The following is a 12,880-nucleotide window of genomic DNA, read 5'->3' on the forward strand; positions in this document are numbered from 1 at the left end:
ATTTTCCCATAAAAAATATTTCCCCCGTTTTTCCCACATTTTCCTGAGTTTCTTCTGTCGTATTAGTCTTAGAGTAATAATATAATATAACCTTCTCGATAAATGATGAGTCTTACTCGATAAATGATCTATCTAACACTGAGATAAGTTTTTAAATCGGACCTGTAGTTTCTGAGATTGACGCGTTCAAGCAAACATACTCTTCAGGTTTATAATATTAGGTAGATATAGATTTTTTTTAATTATCGCTTGACAAACTCGAGTCTCGATCTAAAAGACTATGAAATGGTATAATATGATAGTGATGATGATGATGATGATGATGAAGAATGTAATTTGCATAGTAGCATATGCTTTCTGTTCTTAAAACAACGCCGAAACTCCCAAACTTGTATCTATAAAGAATCAGGAATTCTCTCAGCACCTTCCGAACCACGGTATACCAGGTATATCTCGGTGCAAAATCTTACTTGTTGGTAGCATATGCTTAGAATACTTCTCACGAAACCGAAGTCACCATATGTTTCCCTATAAGTTTTGAGGAGTTCCCTCGATTTCTTATGGATCCTTCATCAGATCACCACTTTTCTGAATATAATACCAAATTGGGATGATACCCTATATACCAAAAGAAAAATTTTGAAAATCGGTTAACAAACGGCGGAGTAATCGTTGAATATAAGAAAACGAACATAACACCTCCCCCATTTTGAAAGTCGGTTAAAATTGTAGCCTATGTGTTATTTATTTAATATTTTAATCAGCACATGAATTGAATAACAAATTTTTTTTCAAATTAATCGTAGCACCATCTGTCAGGACAAACTAAAATTGAAATAGAATAATATTGAATGCGATGATAGCGCCGTCCGCCGGATCTAATGTAAAACATTCCAAAATCAACAACTCCTTATAAATAAGAAATTAATTGAAAAAACATTTTCCAGTAGACCAAACTGTAAATCTAAACCATTCTCGAATCTCCACGAACACACACAAAAAATTTCATCAAAATTGGTCCAGTCGTTTAGGAGGAGTTCAGTCACATACACACGCACACAAGAAATATATATATTAAGATGTATCGGCCGCACTCAGAGACAGTTTATGTTAAAACTTAACTTTAATTATATTAATAGTGTTACGGTACACGGTATACGGACATGTAGCGCCATCTAGCGGCAAACCAGCGAAACTGATCAGGGGACACACTACACATAAATCCCCTACTCGAAACTAGATGGCGCTAGGTGGTACTTGTTTACGTGAATCGGGAACTTTCTGGAATTCGTCTCGCCATATAAAAAGCCGCAGGTAGACGGCCCGGCAATTCAGTTCGTTTCGAGCTATCATCAAGGCGATTTCGGAGTGACAACAAGTGATCAATAGTGAGTGAACCAGTGAAACCTGCGACTTGGCTACGACCTAGGACAGTGATAGTGCTTAGTGATTGGACCTAGTGATTAGTGTTTGGACTTAGTGCTAAGTGTTGTGATCTAGTGTGTGCTTGTGTGACCTGGACTTAGTGAATAAAGTCTTCAAAAAAGTCAGCAGGTCTTTCTCTCCAATTCCTTCGAACCCTAGCACGTAACAATAGTTTAACAGTCATTGGTGCCAACTGCCAGCTACTTTGCAATTTTAATTAAATGTTACTTTTAGTTAAAAAGCGTTTATTTGAACATGGAAATACATTTTACGAAAGCAATTTCAGAGGCAACCTTTTCACACGCTACAAGGCAGCCGCAAGTCTGCTCTGCGAACGCCCGCAGGCTACAGTCTACACTCTACAGAGTACAGACTAGCTAAAAAGCCAGACACACAAAAAGAACCGTATGGCTCTATATACATTTTATCACATCAAGCTCTCGTAGAAACTGCTTTTTCGCATTTTAAATATTATTTACTGTTATGTGTTAAGACTTAAGTATTAACAATTTTAGTATAAAATTTAGTACCCACATTTATTCAGAAATTAAGAATTAGGAGGGAATTATAGACATCCACAGAGGGACAGTGCCAAATTTATATTTTTTATGAGAGTAGGTATAGGCCATTTTATTTCCGCCGCGCCATGTACGTATAATCTGTAGAGTCCCTACAGTCTATAGACGCTGCCGCCCCTAGGTCGTGGTCTATAACGGCCTATTTATAAATCCGGAGCTGATGAGGGATATACAAAAACTTAGAATTTCCATGAACCTCTTGGAAAGTACAATATTCCTTTCCTCGACCAGTCCAAAAACTTGTGAAGTGACCGCAACGGTTGCAATGATTTTTGTCGTACGCGGTGAGTAGCATTTTTGCCAATTTTTAATACTCTTTTAACAGTCGGTTAAAAACAACAATGTAATTCTCCTATAGATTATAGATAAGTGCTTAGTTAATCTAAATAGCCCTAGTAACTCGGTATAAAAATGTAAAATCAATTTGTCCCAATTTAAGAAGCCTATTTATATTGTAATTTGTATGGCATCGCAATCGCTCTTGAGTCTTGTAACTTATCTAATCATGTTCGCTACTCATCTATTCAATCTATTCATCTATTTCTATGTTCTTCAATCTATATTACGTAAATTAGTTAGGAATTCCCCAACTAATCAGATTTTTTTTATGACCTAGGTGTTTTTAAAGAATAAAAAATTAATAATTTTTAGTTGTAAAAATATTGTATTGCAAACAAATGGCAAAAATTCGTTTTATTATTTTTAATTTTTATAGATGAAAGTACTAGATAATGTACTTAGTAGGGACGTCAACATGATCCGGGGGGGCAATTAATTTACAAACTTACCTCCGAAAAAACTCTACTTCATCGAAATATAAGTATTAACTAGGATAATTGTACATTTTATTTGAATAAATTGTTAGCAAATCTATATTAAAAATTCTTTAACCGAACAATTTTGTTTCTTAATATTTATTTCCAAAGATATTTAAAAAAAAAACATGAAAAATAGAGAAGATCCGCCCGAGAACCTACAGTTTTATGCTAAGCTAAAATGAATCTTATTGCGATGCGTATACGCTTGGTCTTTTGTTGCGTTGTGCAAAGTTATCGTGTTTGATTGAGATTAATCCCCGCCGCGAGGAGTAGAGCACCATGGGGTTTTAGTGGGTACACTACGCAGTAAGTCCCACATACCCAATTTGCCGGGGATGCGTAGGTAAAGCATTTTCCCATTTAAAAAAAGGTATATAAAGACGGAAAACACAAGTTTATGAAATGGGCATTGTCCAAAAAAATCACATCATGTACTTTTTATATATTTTTTTCGTTAAAATAGGGTATTTTAAGAATATAAATTAAATAATTTTGTAATTCATTGGCTAGTTTTTTATCAATAAATTTTTAAAGTTTCGCTCTGACGTCATCATCGGCGGCCAATAATTGACCCCTGCAGTATGTTTTTTCCTTTCAATCTTATTTATAATGACTGGTTCGTCAAAAGCAAGTTCTTATTATGTGAAAGCTGATACGAGAAGCCTACCAAAAGTTCGAAACGTAATGTTAGTCGAATTTATTGCTAATTTAACGCCATTGAAGGTCAAACAAAGGTTAAACATTAGTTACTTATATTTTTGAACAAATTCAAAAATAAAAGTAACTAATGGGTATTTTTTTCGTTTATATACAGAAAAACGATCACTGACCTTATTCCTCGAAATGTTTATGTAATGAGCAAAATTAAAAAAAAATGGACAATCCCCAATATACGAGCAAAATTATGGTAATGTGCTCCCTAGTTTGTTTAAACATTAAACATCGTAAGAACATATCGTATTATTTATAATATCCTCGCCATGGGCGTACCCAGGTAAAGGCAGAGGGGGCACCCCCCCTGCCCCCCTGGAAGATAAAATAAACGTCAATTTTCCTACTTACCCGATTACTTGACCGATTTTTATTAAAATTGGCATGGTAGTCTAATTTCGATACAAAAAGAGATAAGTAGCAAGTAAGTACACGTACTTACGTCACTTTTTTGTGAGCCTTTTTCTTAAGATTAGAAAATTGATTTGCAAAAAAAAAACTAATAATGCAATTTTCATTTGAATGCAATTTTCATCAAAAACAATAAAGACGCAACATCGTACTTTCCTCGGTAAATTTTTAAAAAAAGTAGCTTTAGTGCCTAGTCTATTTACTATTATAAGCGTTGTAGGGTACCTATGTGTGGCAGCGTTTTTTACAACTTTAATCCTTAACTGTTTACTTATATTAATTAGACGATAAAGATATTATAGTACTAAATTAAAGTATCAAGTTGTACGTGACAGAATAAGGCACGTATGCGGTATGGACCTATCTACTATCGTAGTTTTACCTTTTTCGTAATGTTAATGGTAGCTGCCTGGTCAGGAATTTTAATTGGTTTAAATGGGTTTATTTAATTTAACTGATAATGTTAACTACACCGTATTTATTAACCATTCACTGAGTACCTAACAAGAAGGTAAACGTGAAGTTTGCGGCTTGGAAGGAAATAATGTCGTATTTTCTTTGGAAAACTTTCCTCACAACCTAGTCAAAGTTGTGACCGTAGGTAACAAATATCAATGTAATGGATCGCGATCGTCCGCAACTCTACTGTCTGGTATTACTGGGAACCGTAAAATTTCCCGAGAAAAAGTATCCTGTGTCCTTTCTCGGGAGTCAAAATATCTGCATACCGAATTTTATCAAAATCCGTTCAGCAGTTTAAGCGTGAAGAGGTAACAGACAGACACACTTTCCCAATTATTTTCTTGAAGCCAAATTATGGAAAACTTATTGTTGGTAGCTGCTAAGTGCATTGCTAATATATGTAATACTAGCTTTCCCTGCAAATGTTGTTTTGCCATAAAATGATTTTCCCTGTTTTCCTGCTTTTCTCTTGAAGTTTTATTGATTTTTTTTGGCTATAGACCTCACGGAGCCCGAGACCTTTCCAACGAATGCAAAACCGTGGAAATCGTTTCGTGTGCGTTCTGGAGTTATAGAAGGAAAACCCGACTTATTTTTATATATTAGACTAGCGACCCGCCCCGGCGTCGCACGGGTATAAAATATATTATAGCCACTGAAAAAATGATTAAAATCGATAGCCTTATCCTTCACGTGGTCTACTTCTTATCTGTGCCAAATACTAATTCACTCATATTAGTGATCACTAATATTACAATAATATTAGTGTACTTATTACTGTATATTACACTAATATTATTAATATCACTAATATTAGTGATCGAAGGCCAAATAACATAAAAATTGCTCCAGTAGTTCGCGAGATAAGCGCTTTCAAATAATTTCCCCCGTTTTTTCTACATTCTCCTATTAGTCTTAGCGTGATAAAATATAGCCTATAGCCTTCCTCTATAAATGGGCTATCTAACACTGAAATAATTTTTCAAATCGGACCAGTAGTTCCTGAGATTAGCGCGTTCAAGTTAGCCCTTTCAAATAATTTTCCCACTTCCACATTTTCCTCTTTTTCTTCGCTCTTATTAGCGGAAAATAGCGACTTTGTTTTATAATATGTATACTTAGATAGATGATAGGATACTTCTGTAGTATGAACAATTAAACTTTAAAGTGTCAATTTAACTTAATTAGTCCCTAATTTTGTTACTGTTTCTAGTATATGAGGCTGGTGTTGTGAGTATTAGGGTCAAGTCTGGGAGTAATCAGGCGGGAGGCTCACGGTCGGCTGGCCAAGGCCACTGCACATCAAAGCGTAATCCCTATTGATTGCTCATTCTACATAACTCTTTCAGACAGGAATAGACTTATCCTTGTTTATAATGAAGAGGAAAGATTTGTTTGTCTACGTGGATTAGGGAGAGAAGATAGGATGAATTTTGATATAATTTGGCACATATGGCATGGCAGAAGGACATGGACTACATTCTGTGATCGGAAAATGACTGTACATTTGGCGGGGTCTATGTAGTGCATACGAAGTCAAGGTGCCTACGCACTTGCCACTCACCACCATGGCACTGTGGCTAAGGCGCGCGGCGTGGCGACCAGGGATTCCTGTTTTAATCTTTGAATTTTTATTAGAAGTATGGACCAATGAAAGAACTTTAATGCCTTCATTCACCTGATCGCTCACCGTTAGGTGAATGCAGAGGAGTAAAACTTGCAAGTATGTTTATCGTTTGTAATTTTTCAATTAATATTATGGCAAAACTAGTTTGCCATAATAATAATCAAAGCCAGCCACCGCCATAAATCTAATCCGGAATTCGAATAAATGAATGAAAAGAAAGACACAGAAAATTGATCAAAAAATTGACTTTTGAATTTGCCTGCTGTAATTTCATAAGCGCTTGAATTTCCTTCTCCAATATTTACAATTTTCGGGTCTCAGTAACAAGATTTCCTAAGAATTTCCTAATTTCCATCAGCAAGCTCAGCGCGTACAATAGAAATGCGTATGGAGATACCAGAGGCGGCGTAAGGCGTGGGCGGTGTGGGCGACCGCCCACAGCCTCGCGGTCCTAGGGGGCTCGCTCTCATTGGACAGCGCGTTTTTTTTAGGACTTACGAGCATCAAAAAAAATCCTTTTTCTTGCATCGTCCATTTGGATAGCCTCGCAAAATACATTTTGCCCACATAAAATTTAGGTCTTGCGCCGCCACTGGAGATACTGTCTGTTTTTATGAAAAAATTACAGTATTTTAATTAAAAAATTTACGTGGGAGAGCCATGCTTCGGCACGAATGGGCCGGCTCGACCGGATAAATACCACGATCTCACAGAAAACCGGCGTGAAACAGCACTTACGCTGTGTTTCGCCGAGTGAGTGAGTTTACCGGAGGCCCAATCCCCTACCCTATTCCCTTTCCTACCCTCCCCTATTACCCTATTCCCTTTTAAAAGGCCGGCAACTCGGCTGCAGCTCTTCTGATGCTGCGAGTGTCCATGGGCGACTGAAGTTGCTTTCCATCAGGTGACCCGTTGGCTCGTTTGCCCCCTTTTTTCATAAAAAAATCTGTTGGTTATACATAGAAACTCTTAACTGCTGCGGTAATGTTTGTGATCCGGATTCCGGTGTTACGTGGTGTTAAAATTGAGGTTTAGGAACTCTTCGATACGGTATGGTTCGCGCTAACCAGTAATCTTACCACCATCCATGTCATAATAGTGTAGGTTGGTTGGGTTAGCTGCTAACTTAAATCCCTCATTATAACGGTGTATAGGTATTGGGTTAGCGGCTAACCTAACCTGAGGTCGCCCGCATTATGGTGCAGGTGTAAGAAAGGTTAGCGCCATCCCTTAGACTTACTCGTACCTTAGACTATCGTCATTATCAGTGCCGAAATTATATTTTGTATGAGAGTAGGCCACATTATTTCCGTCGCCCCATATACGTAGTCTGTAAGGCCTCTATGGAGGCTGCCGCCCCCCTAAGGACGCTGCCGAGTGCCGCCCCTAGGCTCTGGCCTATAACGGCCTATTTATAAATCCGGGGCTAGTCATTATGGTGCAGGTTGTGTTAGCCGTTAACACAACCTAAGTCCCTCGATTTTACGGTGTTGGACGACTTACTTACTAACCTAACATAACTTACACCCAGGTTGCTTAGTCTACACCTAACCTATCCAGGGCCCGATCTAGGGGGGGGGGCAAACCGGGCAATTGCCCGGGGCGGCAAAAATGAGTGGCGGCAAATTGAGTGCGGCGCGGCGCGGCGCGGTATCGCGTCGGTGGCCTTCGTACGCGAGTCCAACTCGCACTTGGTCGGTTTTGGGGCGGCAATTATTATTTTGCCCGGAGCGGCGAAATCGCTGGATCGGGCGCTGAACCTATCAACGACTGTACCTATCACGTAGTTTTTTGTACAATGTACCATCGTGGAAATTGAGGCCTTGGAGTCCTAGGACTCAATCTCAAGACTCAGTTGACAGACCAACGTCATTTGGTCGGATCATGTCAATTTAATGTTAATTGTTCAGTTAATTGTGATCCGTCGGCTGGGTTTGACGTAACGCGACCAAACTACATAGGTCCCATCTGCCTACTTCTGTGATAGTACCTAAAACAAGTTACGGAAGTGAACCTCTCAGGCTTAGGGTGTCAAAGGGTCAAGGGGCCAGAAGAGGCCACAAGGGTACATCGAGAGCATGCCCTAGCCCGCCCCTGCTCACAACAAACTACTTATTAGGAGACTAATCCCGTTAAGTGCCCTCTCTGCGTAGTCCGTGCAATTTACCGCAACTAATCGTTATTGTGTTATTTAAAAGCTCTTCTTTCGATTGCAAACTGCTCTCTGCTACAACCTACAAATCTATACTAATATTATAAAGCGGAAGAGTTTGTTAGTTTGAACGTGCTAATCTCAGGAACTACTGGTCCGATTTGAAAAAAAAATTCAGTGTTAGATAGCCCATTTACCGAGGAATGCTATAAGGCTATATTTTGTCACGCTAAGACTAATAGTCCGAGCGAAGGAATAGAGGAAATTGTGGAAAAAACGGGGGGATTATTTGAAAGGGCTTATTTAAACGCGCTAAAATCAGGAGTCAGGAACTACTGATCCGATTTGAAAAATTCTTTCAGTGTTAATTACGCGGGCGAAGCCGCGCGAAACATCAAATTAATTATACTTACATAAGTACTTATGTCTAACACACTGTCTGTTACCTCTTCACGCCCGAACCGATAAAACGATTTTGCTGAAATTAGGTATGGAAATAGGTATATGTATATAAGCCCCGGAAATGACATTGGATACTTACTTACTTTTATCCGGAAGAATATTGTACGTTTTCCAAGCGATAAACGAATTTTCGCGTATAAATCCAGCATTATAATGTAACAATTATTATTATATATTGTGATTTTTGATATCGAGCAAAAAATCACGTTTGTTGTATGGGAGTCCCCCTCCGTTACTAATTTTATTTTGTTTTTAGTACTTATTTGTTGTTATAGCGGCAACAGATATACCTACACAATCTGTGCACAATCTGTAAAAATTCCAGAACTCTAACTATATAGCGGTTCTTGAGATACAGCCTGGAGACAGACAGACGGACAGACAGACGCGACGGACAGATATCGAAGTCTTAGTAATAGGGTCCCGTTTTTACCCTTTGAGTACAGAACCCTAAAAATGATTTTCACAGAAACGGTTGGACCGGATTTTTTAAATAAAGTTTGGCCTATTTTTTCTCTATAACGGTACGGAACCCTTGGTGCGCGAGTCCAACTCGCACTTGGCCGGTTTTTTTAATTACGATAAAATCAAAATATTGATAATCTCCGTGTCCGCTCCTAAGACCTCCGCGCCGCGCCACCCCGATTCCTTATAGCTCACGAACTTCCTTTATCCTTATTACAAAAACTTTTGAAATCAGTGCCCTGTGCCAGCTACACTTTGACTAAACTTTCTGAGCACAGCCTATTAGATGTTACTAGGGGTACTGTTTCTAAGCAAACTGAAGTGTAATTTGACCATCACTCATATACCTTCGATAGCTCAGTTGGTAGAGCGGTGGACTGTAGATGTGTATAAAAAATTGATATCCATAGGTCGCTGGTTAAAATCCGGCTCGAAGGAATTTTTTGTACTTTTTTATTATAGTTATTTTACAACCGTTATTACTTACTATCTACAATAGGCATGATGACTATTTTTTTTTCTTATCGATAATTGAAAGACACTTAAAAAATAGAAACATCGTTGAAGGAATGACTCTGATAGGTTAAAAATTCACAAAGATATGACAATTCAAATATCTCATAAAAAAGACCTGCCCGAAACGCTCCATACAAAGTGCTACGAAAGTATTACGTCAGTCTTTCGTAGTTTGTACGCATCGGGAGACAACTTTGTTCGATAGGTATATTAAATATTGCGTTTATGAAAGTGGTTTCATAACAAAAGTTGCTTTTAATTGCATAAGTTATCGAATTGTATACAAATATTAAGAAATTTAATAAAAAAAAAATTCGACTTGAATATCCAACTTTGAAGGCGCATAACAAAAAAAATACAAATGCTATCAAGCTGAAATTTTGGGAACACTTATTTTTTACCGTGATTTCTTTATTTTATTAACAAAATTCGCTAATCTTTGACCTTGTCATCATCCCTATTATCATAACATATTTTGAAGTAGTATAACGTGGATCCCTAAGGTGAAACAAAACATTTATTTTAGCAAGTAAACATGTTTTACTCTTTAAACGCAAGCAGTGGACGCATATTGTAACGTCAGTCCAATCGTACACAACTAATTTCCGGACCTCTTCAAAATTTTTTTTGCTCAAATCCCCGTCCATCATGAAATATTTGTAGACCTTACTTCATGAATTAGGTTCATGGATTAGTTACTTCATGAATTAGGCAGACTGCAGCCATAGACTGTATACCAGGTGCACGGAGCTCATACATCCGTGACCAGGTGAGTCTACACGTGGTCTACACAGACTACACTCTACAGCTGATATTTTCACGGGATTTTACACATTATCGTTTTAATTAGGGTTCCATAGCCAAATGGCAAAAAACGGAACCCTTATAGATTCGTCATGTCTGTCTGTCTGTCCGTCCGTATGTCACAGCCACTTTCCTCCGAAACTACCTATACTATTGAAACATGGTAAGTAGATGTAGTCTGTGAACCGCATTAAGATTTTGATACAAAAATGGAAAAATTATTAAAAATTTTAGGGGTCCCCATTGGTACAACCATGAAGCTAATATAGAGCTCTATAATAGCTTCATGGGTACAACTGAAACAATTTTTTTTTCATCTTATCTATGCGTGTGGGGTATCTATGGATAGGTAGCTCTTAAAAAATCATATTAAGGTTTCTAATATCATTTTTTTCTAACCTGAATAGTTTGCGAGAGAGACTCTTGCAAAGTGGTAAAATGTGGGTCCCCCCCTCTAACTTCTAAAGTAGTGGCATGATAATTCTAAAAAAAAAATATGATGTACATTACTATAAAAACTACCACCGAAAATTGTTTTGAACGAGATCTAGCAAGTAGTTTTTTATACGTCATAAATGGTAAACCTTAATTTAACTTTCATTAAATCAACTGAAATATAAAAATAAATCAAAAACCTTTTAATTTCATAGAAATAAACCTTATTGCTGCTGCGGAACCCTTCATGGGCGAGTCCAATTCGCACTTGGTCGGTTTTTAATGTATCATCGAGGAAATTCATTCCTAGGCAGTTGACAGACCAACGTCATATTTTGGTCGGAATAAATAAATCCATGGGCGTACCCAGGTAGGGGCTGGCATGTGGGAATTAAAAACGTGTAAGTTGTAACCTACTCTGCGCAAAATATTTTGTGTCATAAATCATAATCAAACTAATTAATGAAAGTCAGTTTTCATGATTTTTTGTTTCAATATACCAGACCGACCATCATCTCGAAACAGGAATGAGCTTAGCTTAAACCCTGGGTACGTCCATGCGTCGGATCATGTCAAATTCAATGTTAATAATAATTAAAGACGTCACGTGAGTGGAAGAATCGAACAAGTAACATTTCGTAACATACGGACAATAACTTCATTTTTTCCCTTATTCTTTTCATAAAACTTGTAACTCATCTACTTCATAACCTAGCTAATATATCTGGCTACACAAGTACACATAATAGAATCCAGAGTTTTTCTATTTCAAATAATTTATAATTTTACCGGCCCTAAAGCCTCCATTTAAGTAAAAAAACGGGAAGTTTTTTCATGTTACTTACCTAATTATTCTTCCACTCACGTCTTGAATTGTGATCTGTCGGCTGGGTGTAACGTATCGCGACCAAACTACCACAATAGATAAGTCTACTACGCGCTACGTAGGTCCCCCATCTGCCTAGGAATCAACATCTCTGGCAGTACCTATTAACTTACATACTTCATCTCCGATCTACATACTGTACAATTACAAAACTTTAATGCTACCTATCATCAACCTTTGCGTATAGTTATTTTATTTATAACATTATAAAAAAGTTACAACAATAATTCTAACAGAAACCTTTAGGCTTTAAAAAAAATCTTTTATCTGCACATTACATTGCATTAATCTTGTAAGCGCAAATTGCAATGCTTGGGAACATGCAAATTATTTAGGTTGTGTCCAAATTAGCTTAATTTATATGAGACGTGTCTATTGCGATCATTACCAACATCGTCAATAATTTAATCATTACTGGAGTAAATTAATCATGTTTGGTAGTAGTGGTAGTAATGCATTCATTTGCATTCCTCAAATAAGTTGTTTTTTCATGTTTTAGCCATTAGCAATGATACTTTAACTACATAATTAATCTAACGACATATTTATATATACAGACTTAAAACATGTAAACACGCCGAATACATAGCCTCAATTTTAAAAGCTTACTAAGGCTGCCTTCACGCTAAGTTGCGAGTAGTGCGGACGCCGCGCGACTCGCGACATAATGTGATGGCAGCCTAACGCTCTAGATTTTTTTACTTTATTTTCAAATTTAATAGAAAAGCCACGAATTTACACAGGACACGTGTACTTTGATCTTTGTTTAGTTAAACTAATCTCGTCTGACGACAACATCAGATAAACACGAGTTTATCGCCACCTCTGGACTAACTCTGGACTGCGGACAGCACAGAGCAAGTTATAAACGTATTCTCCAATTTTTATTCCAAGCATCAAATGGACTATGTATTTGCATCAACTAGGTTACAGCTGCAGCTTCTTCTGCTCGGACTTAACACATTAGCCACAGCCCACAAGTCACAACTCACACCTTTATTAAGCGTAATGCTTCTAGACTTCATAATACTTAATTGAGATATTTTGGACATGACACACACAATGATTAAACTTAAACTACGAGCTGTTGTATTAGTAACAAACCAGAGAGAAATAAAAATGCTTGAA

General features: G+C 37.4%; 1 non-coding gene across 1 annotated transcript; it reads left to right on the forward strand.

The window, feature by feature from the left end:
- The first annotated feature begins 9,457 nt into the window (after positions 1-9,457).
- Positions 9,458-9,549, forward strand: Trnay-gua. Its single transcript is given in 2 exon segments — positions 9,458-9,494; positions 9,514-9,549. It is a non-coding gene; the product is annotated as a tRNA-Tyr (tRNA).
- The last annotated feature ends 3,331 nt before the right edge of the window (positions 9,550-12,880 follow it).

This window comes from Aricia agestis, chromosome 11, assembly GCF_905147365.1.
Source record: "Aricia agestis chromosome 11, ilAriAges1.1, whole genome shotgun sequence".
Taxonomy (NCBI): Eukaryota; Metazoa; Arthropoda; class Insecta; order Lepidoptera; family Lycaenidae; genus Aricia; species Aricia agestis.